We start from the raw sequence: 12118 nt of genomic DNA on the forward strand, positions 1-12118 counted from the left end.
TAGAAGTGGCCGAATAGTAGGTTTATGCACCACAGCAAGCCTTTGAAGGATCCTACACCTTGAGGTTCGAGGGACTCCAGAGGCACAGGCAGCTTCAAATAACTGTTTGCTGGTTTGTAATGGTATTTTGGCATCTGCTCTCTTAATCCAATGAATTTGTCTGACAGAAACCTTGCTCATTATGCCTTTATCTGCATGAACTCTGTCTGTGCTCTATTTCAGTCACAAATCTCTTCACAGTGTGATGATCACAAAGTTTTTGTGAAATATCTAATTTTTTCATCCCTTGACCAAGGCATTGCACTATTTAACGCTTTTCAGCAGCAGAGAGATCCTTTTTATTTCTCATATTGCTTGAAACCTTTGGCTGCTTAATAATGTGGACCATCATTTTTAAGTAGTTTTCCTTTAATTAGAATCACCTGGAAAACTAATTATCACATGTGTTTAAGATTGATTTCAGTTATCTATTGAGCCCTGAGACACAATACCATCCACGAGTTTATTTGAAAAACAAAACAATCGGATCTTTATGACACTTAAATCCAACTTGCATAATAATTTGGAACACAGTGTAATGGATGGTACTGTACAAAACAAGAGAGGGCACTGTATAATAAGGGATGGTAATATACAGTATATAATAAAGTTGACTATTTAATATATATATAGTCGCTGCCTCGCCTTCGCCAGAGCCGCCGCCTCTCGCGATGGCGAGGCGGCAGAATGGTCATTGCAGGCTGTAGGCTTTCTTAAAGAGATGGGTTTTCAGGTTCCGTCTGAAGGATCCGAGGGTGGTGGATAATCGGACGTGTTGCGTGGAATTCCAGAGGATGGGGGATATTCGGGAGAAATCTTGGAGGCGGTTGTGTGAGGAACGAATAAGTGTGGAGAAGAGTAGGAGGTCTTGGGAGGACCGGAGATTATGTGAGGGAAGATATTGGGAGATTAGGTCAGAGATATCGGGAGGGGACAGGTTGTGGATGGCTTTGTAGATCAGTGTTAGTAGTTTGAACTGGATTCGTTGGGGAATTGGGAGCCAGTGGAGGGATTTGCAGAGGGGAGAAGTGGGGGAGAAGCGAGGAGAGAGGTGGATTAGCCGGGCAGCAGAGTTGAGGACAGACTGTAGTGGTGCAAGAGAGTTAGCTGGGAGGCCACAGAGGAGGGTGTTGCAGTAGTCGAGGTGGGAGATGATGAGGGCATGCACAAGAGTTTTAGTAGATTGTGGGCTGAGGAAGGGACCGATTCTGGCAATATTTTTGAGTTGGAGGCGACAGGAGGTGGCAAGAGTTTGGACGTGCGGTTTGCAGGACAGGGCAGAATCGAGAGTTACCCCGAGGCAGCGGATTTCAGTGCGGGAGAGAGCGTGATGCCGTTTACCATAATAGATAGATCAGGTAGGGGGGATACGTGAGAAGGGGGAAAAAATTATGCATATTAATATACTAGATTGTGGCCCGATTCTAACGCATCGGGTATTCTAGAATATGCATGTCCCCGTAGTATATGGACAATGATGATTCCAGAATTCGCGGCAGACTGTGCCCGTCGCTGATTGGTCGAGGCAACCTTTATGACATCATCGTCGCCATGGCAACCATTATGACATCTACGTCAATACTGTGCCCGTCGCTGATTGGTCGAGGCGAATTTGCGGCAGACTGTGCCCGTCGCTGATTGGTCGAGGCAACCTTTATGACATCATCGTCGCCATGCTGTGCCCGTCGCTGATTGGTCAAGGCCTGGCGGCCTCGACCAATCAGAGACGCGGGATTTCCAGGACAGACAGACAGACAGAAAAACCCTTAGACAATTATATATATAGATACACATACACACACACATGTATTCATGTCTGGGGAATGGGCGGGCCAGTCCATAACTTCAATGCCTTCATCTTGCAGGAACTGCTGACACTCCAGCCACATGAGGTCTGGCATTGTCCTGCATTAGGAGGAGCCCAGGGCCAACCTCACCAGCATATGGTCTCACAAGGGGTCTGAGGATCTCATCTCGGTACCTAATGGCAGTCAGGCTACCTCTGGCGAGCATATGGAGGGCTTTGCGGCCCTCCAAAGAAATGTCACCCCACACCATTACTGACCCTCTACCAAACCGGTCATGCTGAAGAATGTTACAGGCAGCAGATCGCTCTCCATGGAGAGTCTCTCACATGTGCTAGGTGTGAACCTGCTTTCATATGTGAAGAGTACAGAGCGCCAGTGGTGAATTTGCCAATCCTGATGTTCTGTGGCAAATGCCAAGCATCCTGCACGGTGTTGGGCTGTGAGCACAACCCCCATCTGTGGACGTCGGGTCTTCAGACCATTCTCATGGAGTCGGGCTCTAACCATTTGTGCAGACACATGCACATTTGTGGCCTGCAGGAGGTCATTTTGCAGGACTCTGGCAGTGCTCCTCCTGTTCTTCCTTGCGCAAAGGCTGAGGTAGCGGTCCTGCTGCTGGGTTGTTGCCCTCCTACGGACCCCTCCGCATCTCCTGGTGTACTGGCCTGTCTCCTGGTAGCGTCTCCAGCCTCTGGACACTACGTTGACAGACACAGCAAACCTTGCCACAGCTTGCATTGATGTGCCATCCTGGATGAGCTGCACTACCTGAGCCACTTGTGTGGGTTGTAGAGTCCATCTCATGCTACCACGAGTGTGAAAGCACAACCAACATTCAAAAGTGACCAAAACATCATCCAGAAAGCATTGGTACTGAGATGTGGTCTGTGGTCCCACCAGCAGAACCACTCCTTTATTGAGGGTGTCATTGCCAATAATTTTTATCTGTTGTTTATTTGCACAACAACATGTGAAATTGATTGTCAATCAGTGTTGCTTCCTAAGTGGACAGTTTGATTTCACAGAAGTTTGATTTACTTGCAGTTAGATTCTGTTTAAATGTTCCCTTTATTGTTTTGAGCAGTGTATATATGCTTTGTCCCCATAAAAGGAGGTGCATTCATCAACTGAATCTTTTTACATAGTTGTGTGTCAAGATTTGTTAAATAATTTCTTTTTAGTTTTTACTTGGCATATGCTTCAGTTTATTTGTAGGTAGTATGTTTTTTGGAACTAGGTGTGACTAGGTCATTTCTTTTTGGTTATATAGTTTTTTTTCTTTGTCCATAACTCTGTAAATAATAGGCTTTTGGATGTAGAACTGTGTTTGGAGTTATTAAATGCAAATTCTGCTGTTGGTAGGTAAGAAATAAAACAGCCCCGGTATTGTTCTAGAGTTTGGTTAGTTCTTTCAGTCTGGCCATTGGATTGTGGGTGGAAGGCCGGAGACAAATTGACAGTAGCGCCTAACGCTGTACAGAAGGTTTTCCAAAATCTTGATGTAAACTGAACACCTCTATCCGAAACGACATTGTCAGGAATTCCATGCCGTCTAAATATCTGTTTGAAAATTAATTCTGCGGTTTGTTCAGCGGTAGGAATTCCTTTAGTTGGAATAAAATGGGCCATCTTTGTGAGCCGACCCTCAACAACAAGGATAACAGTCATTTCTAAAGATGGAGGTAGGTCCACGATAAAATCCATTGAGATTGATCTCCAAGGCCTGGATGGAACGGGAAGAACTTGAAGGAGTTCTAGAGGAGAAGATCTTGTTTCGTTCACAGGTTAAACAGGAGGAAACATATGTTCTCACATCCTCCCTACAATTAGACCACCAAAAAGAACGAAGTAGTAGTTCTTGTGTCTTCGTTACTCCGGGTGTCCTACAAGTTTAGAATCGTGGACACGTTTGAGGTCTTCAAGTCGAGCAGATTCAGGGACATATATTTGGTGGTTCTGCATCCAAAATCCCTCCTTAAAGAAAAATCAATGTCTTTAGAAGGATGGTTAAGAAAGAAGTCAGTTTGGTATCTCGCATTAATTTTCTTTAAAAATTCTATGGAGTCCAGTATTCCTCCAAATTTTTTGGACAAAGAATGCTACAGTCAGTGCTAGACCTCTCCTGAGGTCCAGGTTCAGCCAATATCCTGGACAGAGCATCAATCTTGCCATTTCTTGAACCAGGCCAATAAGAAATTATAAAATTAAACCTGGAGAAAAACAAGGACCAACATCATTGTCTTGCAGACAACCTCTTAGCTGTACAGATACATTCAAAATTTTTGTGGTCAGTAACAACAGTCACTGGATGATTGGCCCCTTCCAAAAGATGTCTCCATTCGGAGAAGGCAACTTTAATGGCCAACAGTTCCTTATTCCCAAGGTCATAGTTCTTTTCTGCAGCTGACATGGTGTGAGAAAGAAATGCACATGGATGAAGCTCCAACTCGCCGTGATAAAACGGCTCCCACCGCAGAGTCTGAGGTATCTACTCCAACAACAACGGCAGTTCAGGGTTTAGATGGACAAGTAATGGTGCAGAAGTAAAAAGTGTCTTTAGTTTGTTGAAAGCCACTTGCGCCTTTACAGACCAAAAAAAACCACTCTGATTTTCTTTGTAAGTGAAGTAATTCGTAGAATTATTTTTGAAAAGTTTCTAATCAACCTTCTGTAGAAATCTGCAAATCCTATAAAGCGCTGAACGTCTTTTACTTTTCTTGGGGAAGGCCAGTCAACTACCGCCCTGATTCTACTGGGACCCATGCTCAGACCTTCTGGGGAGATGATATTTCCCAGGAATTGACTTATGGTTTGTTCAAATTTACATTTTTCGATTTTGATATAGAGATGGTTGTCCTGTAGACGTTCCAGGACTAACTGGACATGTCTGCGATGCTCCTCTAAGGTATCTGAAAATATAAGTGTCATGCCGTAAGTGGCGTTAAAGGGGCAGGACGGCGTACTGGGACCCGCACCTGTCCCTACCACTTTAATGGGGCCCTGGCTTTCCCTTATCTCGGGGGTACCTATGATGGTTAGGAGGCCCGAGCCTCCAGTGTATCCCTGTCTCCTGTGCAGGCCCTATAAGTGGCCCCCTCTCCCCCCCAGGGAGGAGGACTGCACCAGTATATAAACACAACAATTAACAGGGTATACAGACAAGGTAACTAAAAGTCTCAAACTCACCAAATGCCCACACAACCACAGAGGGTACACATAGAAGGGAAGAGAAGGAGAAAACTAGGAAGGAAAACAGGTTTAACAAGCAACCAAAACAGCAGACACCAATCTCTGTAAATAAACCTCCAACACCAACACTATGCTCCTTCAACCTCCAAGCCAGGCAGCAGAACTGATCACTGACACTAGTTGTAGTCAAGACTGGGTCTATATAGAGGAGGAGATTACAAAAATCCACTTCTGCTGAGAGACCCAGCTCACAGCAACTTAGCAAATAAGGTTAACTCCTGCACTGCTGGCACAAAGTAGCCAGGTCAAAATACAGGAGAAGAGCTTCTGTTCACTGTGTGTGAACGAGGCGCAGAGCGCTGCGGTTCTCTGGAACCTCTCTGTCGCGGTAGCCCCGTGACAATAAGAATCTCATCAGGATAAACAACAAATCAATCCAAGAAATCTCAGAAAACATCATTAATGAAGTGCTGAAAGGTGGCAGGGGCCTTGCTAAGGCCAAAAGGCATAACCAGGTATTCAAAATATCCATATCTAATTCTAAAGACTATCTTCCACTCATCTCCCGGGCGGAGTCGTATGAGATTATAAGCCCCTCTTATATCGAGTTTAGTAAAAAGTCTGGCAGAACGCAGCTCAGGAATTAAGGGGAGTAGGTATGGATTCTTAATGGTAAACTTATTTATTTCTCTATAATCAATACATGGCCGCAGGGTTGAGTCCTTCTCTACAAAAAACAAGGATGCTCCAGCTGGCAAAGAAGGTTGAATAAAGCCTTTCTCTAAATTTTGGTCTAGGTGTTCCTTTAGGACTTTCAATTCCATTTCAGAAAGATTGTAAATTCGCCAAAATTGAATGGAGGCTCCAGGAAGTAATTCAATGGGACAGTCGTAAGGACGATGAGGAGGCCGCTGATCGGTTTTCTTCTTACTGCAGACCTCGCTGAACTGCTGGTACTGAGGTGGAAATCTCAGATACTTGAATTTGTGTGGAAGCAGATACATTAGCACAGCAATTGTTCTTACAGTACGGAGATGGAAAGGTAATGGTTCTCGATGCCCAGTTGATAGACGGGTTATGGATTGAAAACCAGGGAATTCCTAGAATAACTGGAAATTTTAGAGATGAAATATGATGGAAACTAAGCACTTCATGATGATTCGACTCAATACAGATTTCCAGTTCAATTGTCTCGTAACAGGTCCAGATGATGAAGGTGATCGTCCACCATTTCCATATCGATTGGCCTGGGTTTAGTCCTACTTGCAATGTTATCGACAAGTGTGAATTGTAAGTCCATGAAATCTCCTCCTGCTCCAGAATCTAACATGGCAGAGCATTGTATTTTTAGGGCTCCCAATTAGGACCTGTACGGGAAAGACAAAATGAGACGATGATTGCTCTTTGCCCTTGTCCTGCATTACAGATGAGATGGTTTGCAGAACCGGATCAGGTCATTCAGAAAGGTCTAAATCGCTTTCAGTCCTGGCATTTGGGAAGGCTATGGTCCTTTTATTAGGAAAACTAATGGCAAAATGTCCAGAGCCCCCAATAGAGGCATACATTTTCTGATCGCTGCCTCTCCTCTTCTGCAGAGAGAGGTTTACGGATTACATCAATTGGATAGGTTCAGGCACACGGTCCATTCCCTGCTGGTTTTTAATGCAGATTGAGTAAAGGAGTAGTTAGAGGGTTTCCAAACACTCGCAGCTTTTCCTTTCTTCGTTCCATTATTATTATTATTATTATTATTATAGCGCCATTTATTCCATGGCGCTTTACATGTGAGGAGGTGTATACATAATAAAAACAAGTACAATAATCTTAAACAATACAAGTCATAACTGGTACAGGAGAAGAGAGGACCCTGCCCGCGAGGGCTCACAATCTACAAGGGATGGGTGAGGATACAGGAGGAGAGAGGACCCTGCCCGCGAGGGCTCACAATCTACAAGGGATGGGTGAGGATACAGGAGGAGAGAGGACCCTGCCCGCGAGGGCTCACAATCTACAAGGGATGGGTGAGGATACAGGAGGAGAGAGGACCCTGCCCGCGAGGGCTCACAATCTACAAGGGATGGGTGAGGATACAGGAGGAGAGAGGACCCTGCCCGCGAGGGCTCACAATCTACAAGGGATGGGTGAGGATACAGGAGGAGAGAGGACCCTGCCCGCGAGGGCTCACAATCTACAAGGGATGGGTGAGGATACAGGAGGAGAGAGGACCCTGCCCGCGAGGGCTCACAGTCTGCAGGGGATGGGTGAGGATACAGGAGGAGAGAGGACACTGCCCGCGAGGGCTCACAATCTACAAGGGATGGGTGAGGATACAGGAGGAGAGAGGACCCTGCCCGCGAGGGCTCACAATCTACAAGGGATGGGTGAGGATACAGGAGGAGAGAGGACCCTGCCCGCGAGGGCTCACAATCTACAAGGGATGGGTGAGGATACAGGAGGAGAGAGGACCCTGCCCGCGAGGGCTCACAATCTACAAGGGATGGGTGAGGATACAGGAGGAGAGAGAACCCTGCCCGCGAGGGCTCACAATCTACAAGGGATGGGTGAGGATACAGGAGGAGAGAGGACCCTGCCCGCGAGGGCTCACAATCTACAAGGGATGGGTGAGGATACAGGAGGAGAGAGGACCCTGCCCGCGAGGGCTCACAATCTACAAGGGATGGGTGAGGATACAGTAGGTGAGAGGACCCTGCCCGCGAGGGCTCACAGTCTACAAGGGATGGGTGAGGATACAGGAGGAGAGAGGACACTGCCCGCGAGGGCTCACAATCTACAAGGGATGGGTGAGGATACAGGAGGAGAGAGGACCCTGCCCGCGAGGGCTCACAATCTACAAGGGATGGGTGAGGATACAGGAGGAGAGAGGACCCTGCCCGCGAGGGCTCACAATCTACAAGGGATGGGTGAGGATACAGGAGGAGAGAGGACCCTGCCCGCGAGGGCTCACAATCTACAAGGGATGGGTTCCATGAGTGTCTGATCAATTCGGATGCACAATTGAATAAAGTCCTCTAAATTATCAGGGGTCTCGAGTCGACCCTCACAAGTTCATCCTTTATTAGCGCTGATAATCCTCGGCAAAATTGACTCCTCTGGGCAGCTTAATTCCATGTGGTGTCTGCCACCCAGCGGCAGAATTCAGAGGTATATTCAGCTACAGAGCGCCGCACTTGACGTAGTTTATGCAATTTGGTTTCAGCTGTAGCACAACAAATTGGATCATCAAACACTTGATCCATAGCAGTGATGATGAAAGAAACTAAGTCATTCAAGAGGTCAGAATTCTTCTCCAAATAAGGTCAGGTCCATGTGCAACACTCCAGGTAACCGGTTGCTGCAGTCAGGTTGCCTTCCCTTCCGGGAGGGTGATGTCACGCTTGGAGGCAAGGGAGATTCTGTTGATCAGGTAAGGCACTAGCATTCAACACATCTGAATCTAGGCCAGGAGGGGGAGCTCAGGACCCAGATTCAGGAGAGCTTCCTTCCACTTTATGTATCCTGGTCTGGAGGAGAAGCCAGTCAGTTTGTAGTGAGTCTGAGAGGAGTGAGGAAAGTAAAAGGACATCTGGAGCAGACGTGGGGGCCGAGCAGCCACGAGGGAGCTGCTACCCCTGGAAAGAGTGAGAAGCAGAATGAGAGTTGAATTGTGGAGGAGTTAGAGAGAAGAAGCACAGAGGAGGAAGAGGCTCAGCAGGGGAACAGCGGAAGGACACTCTAGGAACCAGAGCGCTGAAGCCGGGTGCCGGGAGCCCGAGGTCGTGTTGTTCTCCAGGACACGCGACAGAATCGGAGGGCATAGAACTGTATGTCAATTGCCTGCATCAAGTCTGAGGTGAAGCAGTAACCTGAGAGCCCGGGTCATGATAGAGATCCTATAAACAGGCTTGCACTGCCTATCGTGCAGACATCTGTCTTAGGACAGGAGAGAGGGGACTTGCACTGATCTTCAAGCGGCAGGGACCTAACCAACTAAACAGTGCAAGTAGGAAAGGCTTGCGAACCTCACCTGGGAGGCCTCCAAGCTGACCAGACCACAGCTACCCTGCACTTGGTACCCTGGACTGAGGAGTACTACTACCATCAGTAAACCAGGTAAAGACTTTGCAAACCTGTGTCCTCGTTCTTTGCTCATTTATCGGCTTACACCATCTTGCCGTACATTTGGGAAGCCCTGGGGCCTCCGCTTCACTTGTGGGAAGCGTCACCATCTTGCTGCATACCATCACCCCAGAGGACCCCTTTAAGCAGCGTCGGTCCTCACTGACCGAAAACCACAGGTGGCATCAGGAACATAGACATTACAAATTCCCTTAAAAGACCTTCCCCTTTAAGTGGGCTCCCAGGGCGACGGACTGGGTCGCAGCCACTGTGACATCCCCTTTAAGACTGGACCCGGTGCCGAATACCCCACGGCCCTGGCGGGCATTCCACATGCAAGAGCCTCATAAGTCAGGAGATTAATGATGAACAGAACCTTTTCCTATCATTGGTAAATGAAAATAGATGCGACATTGATTAAGGAAACCATGATAATGATCCCCAGTGAACTTGCGGGCAGCGGCATGCATTTGATTCCAGGCCTGAGTTGCACAAATTCAGAAGTTGCCTTTGTAACTCAAGAATTTCTTTTTGTTGACCCAACACCTGAGTTTGCAACTTAGAAAATGTTTCTTGTTTTTTGTGTCCCCAAAATTCTGAAGTTCAGCGACTTGTTGCTGCAACAGACTATTTTGTGCAGAAGATTATTCTGTTATGCACTGACCTGGGTTGGAGTAGTGCTATTGGATCACTCCGTCAGGGCTGTGGGATACTCGGTACCGGGTCCTGCAGTTCACAGGGGGATGTATCACGGTGGCTGACCCGGCCCATGGCCCTGGGACGTCCGTGTAAAAGGGAAAGGTCTTTAAAGGGATAAAGTTTGTGTTCGTGATGCCACCTGTGGTATTCGGTCAGTGTGACGGACGCTGCTTTAAGGGGTCCGCTGGGGTGATGTTATGGCAGCTGGATGTTATACCTTCCCACAGGTGAAGTGTGTCCCCAGGGCTTCCCGGTGTGTAGATGGTGGATGGTGAGAGGCGCAGTGAAGAACGAGGACACAAGGTTGCAGTCTCTTTACCTTTACTGAAGGCTTCAGCATCCACAGTCCAGAGCACCAGATCACAGGGCAGCCAGAGTCCGGCCGGTTTGGAGGCAAATCCATAGTCCCCTTATCCAGGTGGAAATCAATAGCCTTCCTTTGCGCTGCGGTGGTGTAGTCCTTTACTGCATATGGCTTCACATAAGGTCCTCACAGATGTGGTGTTTTGTTCTCTCTCTGTCCCCCATAGTTGGATAGGACAATACCCATATGACTGGTGACTTGAGCCTGTTTATAGGGTCTCTTAGATAACCCGCCTCTGAGGGGTGTCACCGTGCCTCCTGGGTGTAGGGCGGACAGGTAACTTGCAATTAGCTGTCCTGCCGGTCTTTGAAGTAAAGCATAGAGGTCCTTACTTCCTCGGTGTCCCGGCTACCGGTGTTCTGCGCCTCAGAAGAAGGCTGCCTGTGCAGGGCTGATCCCCTTCTGGTATCCTCTCCTGTGCTTTGCTTTCCTGCACACTCACTGCAATGTGTTCAGCTTTCTGTGTGTTTCTTCTCAGGAGCTGCAGCACTTCAGGCTACACAGCTCCTCTGCTTCCTTTACCTCTGTCTCTCTGACAGGAACTGAAACCTTTACCTCCCGATCAGGATGTTCTTATAGGGGAGTTCACCTTAAACATGCTTAGAGCTCCCCCTTCTGGTCTGGAGTGTGAACATGTTGCATGTGTGTGGTACCTGGATGCAGTTACCCTTCTTAGCCTCCAAACGCAGCATCACTATCCCCGAGAGGAGAGCAATACCACTGCGATGACCAGGACCCTGGGGCGCCGCACTCCCCCGTTGAAAAACATTTGAACAATTATAAAGTTTGGCTTCACTTTATGGGAGGTGAGGACACTTGAACGTTGCAAAACATGTTTATAAAAAGTACATCTGTTATTGTCTTTGGTCAGATGAAGCAAAGAAATGCTTTAACACTTGTTCAGCTGGTGACAAGGGAATTACACGGCACGTTGGTTATAGTTTCTCTCTCTTGATTTTGTCTGGCTTGAGATAGACTTCTTTCAACACACTCTTGTACTTGGCGGTACTTTTGCTGTCTCTCAGTATCATAAGCTGCATCAGATGAGGTATTTTCTAGATCAACAGGTAGTTTGCTGGAACTTCCTCTCATCAGGTATGCTGGAGTGCAGTTGGTGGTATTCACTGGAATGTTGTTGTACAAGTCTACAATGTCTGGGAACTTTTCAGGTCATAAGTTCCTTTCCTGTATAGGTAAGGTTTTCAGTAGGTCAATCACTACTTGGTTCATCTTTTCGCACATTCCATTGGTCTGTGTGTGATACAGAGTTGTTCTGATCTTTTTGCATCCGTACAGGTTGCAGAATTCTTGAAACATTTTCGCTTCGCTTGTCCTTGATCAGTAAGGACCTTCTCTGGGTATCCGTGTGGTCTACAGAAGTACCATTGGAAGGCCTTGGCTGCTGTTCTTGCTGTCAGATCCTTGACAGGTACAACTACCAGGAATCTGGAGAAGTGATCCACGATGGTCAGAGCGTAGACATAGGCTGACCGGCTTGGTGTTAGCTTCACGTGGTCTAAGGCCACCAATTCAAGTGGCTGCTTGTGACTAGAGTTGAGCGACCTTGACCTTTTTAGAGTCGAGCCGGGTTTCGCGAAACCCGACTATCTGAAAAGTCGGGTCGAGTGAAATCGGCCGATTATGACGTAAAGTCGGGATCGACCGAAACACGAAACCCAATGCAAGTCAATGGGGCAGCATAGTCGGCAGTGAGTGAGGGCCAGGAAAACACCTAGAGTGCCCATTTTAATGTAAAAACCATCCATTCTTCTTAATGAAGCTTGTCAAGCGTAATTTACCTTATAATAATTGGAAGGCATTTGAAATTGGGGGTCATTTGGCTAAAGTTGTGTGGGGTAGGGCTGGTTCAAGTAATTAGTGGGCCCAGGAAATCTGGACCACG

The sequence above is a fragment of the Ranitomeya imitator genome, chromosome 4 (genome assembly GCF_032444005.1).
Source record: "Ranitomeya imitator isolate aRanImi1 chromosome 4, aRanImi1.pri, whole genome shotgun sequence".
Classification (NCBI taxonomy): domain Eukaryota; kingdom Metazoa; phylum Chordata; class Amphibia; order Anura; family Dendrobatidae; genus Ranitomeya; species Ranitomeya imitator.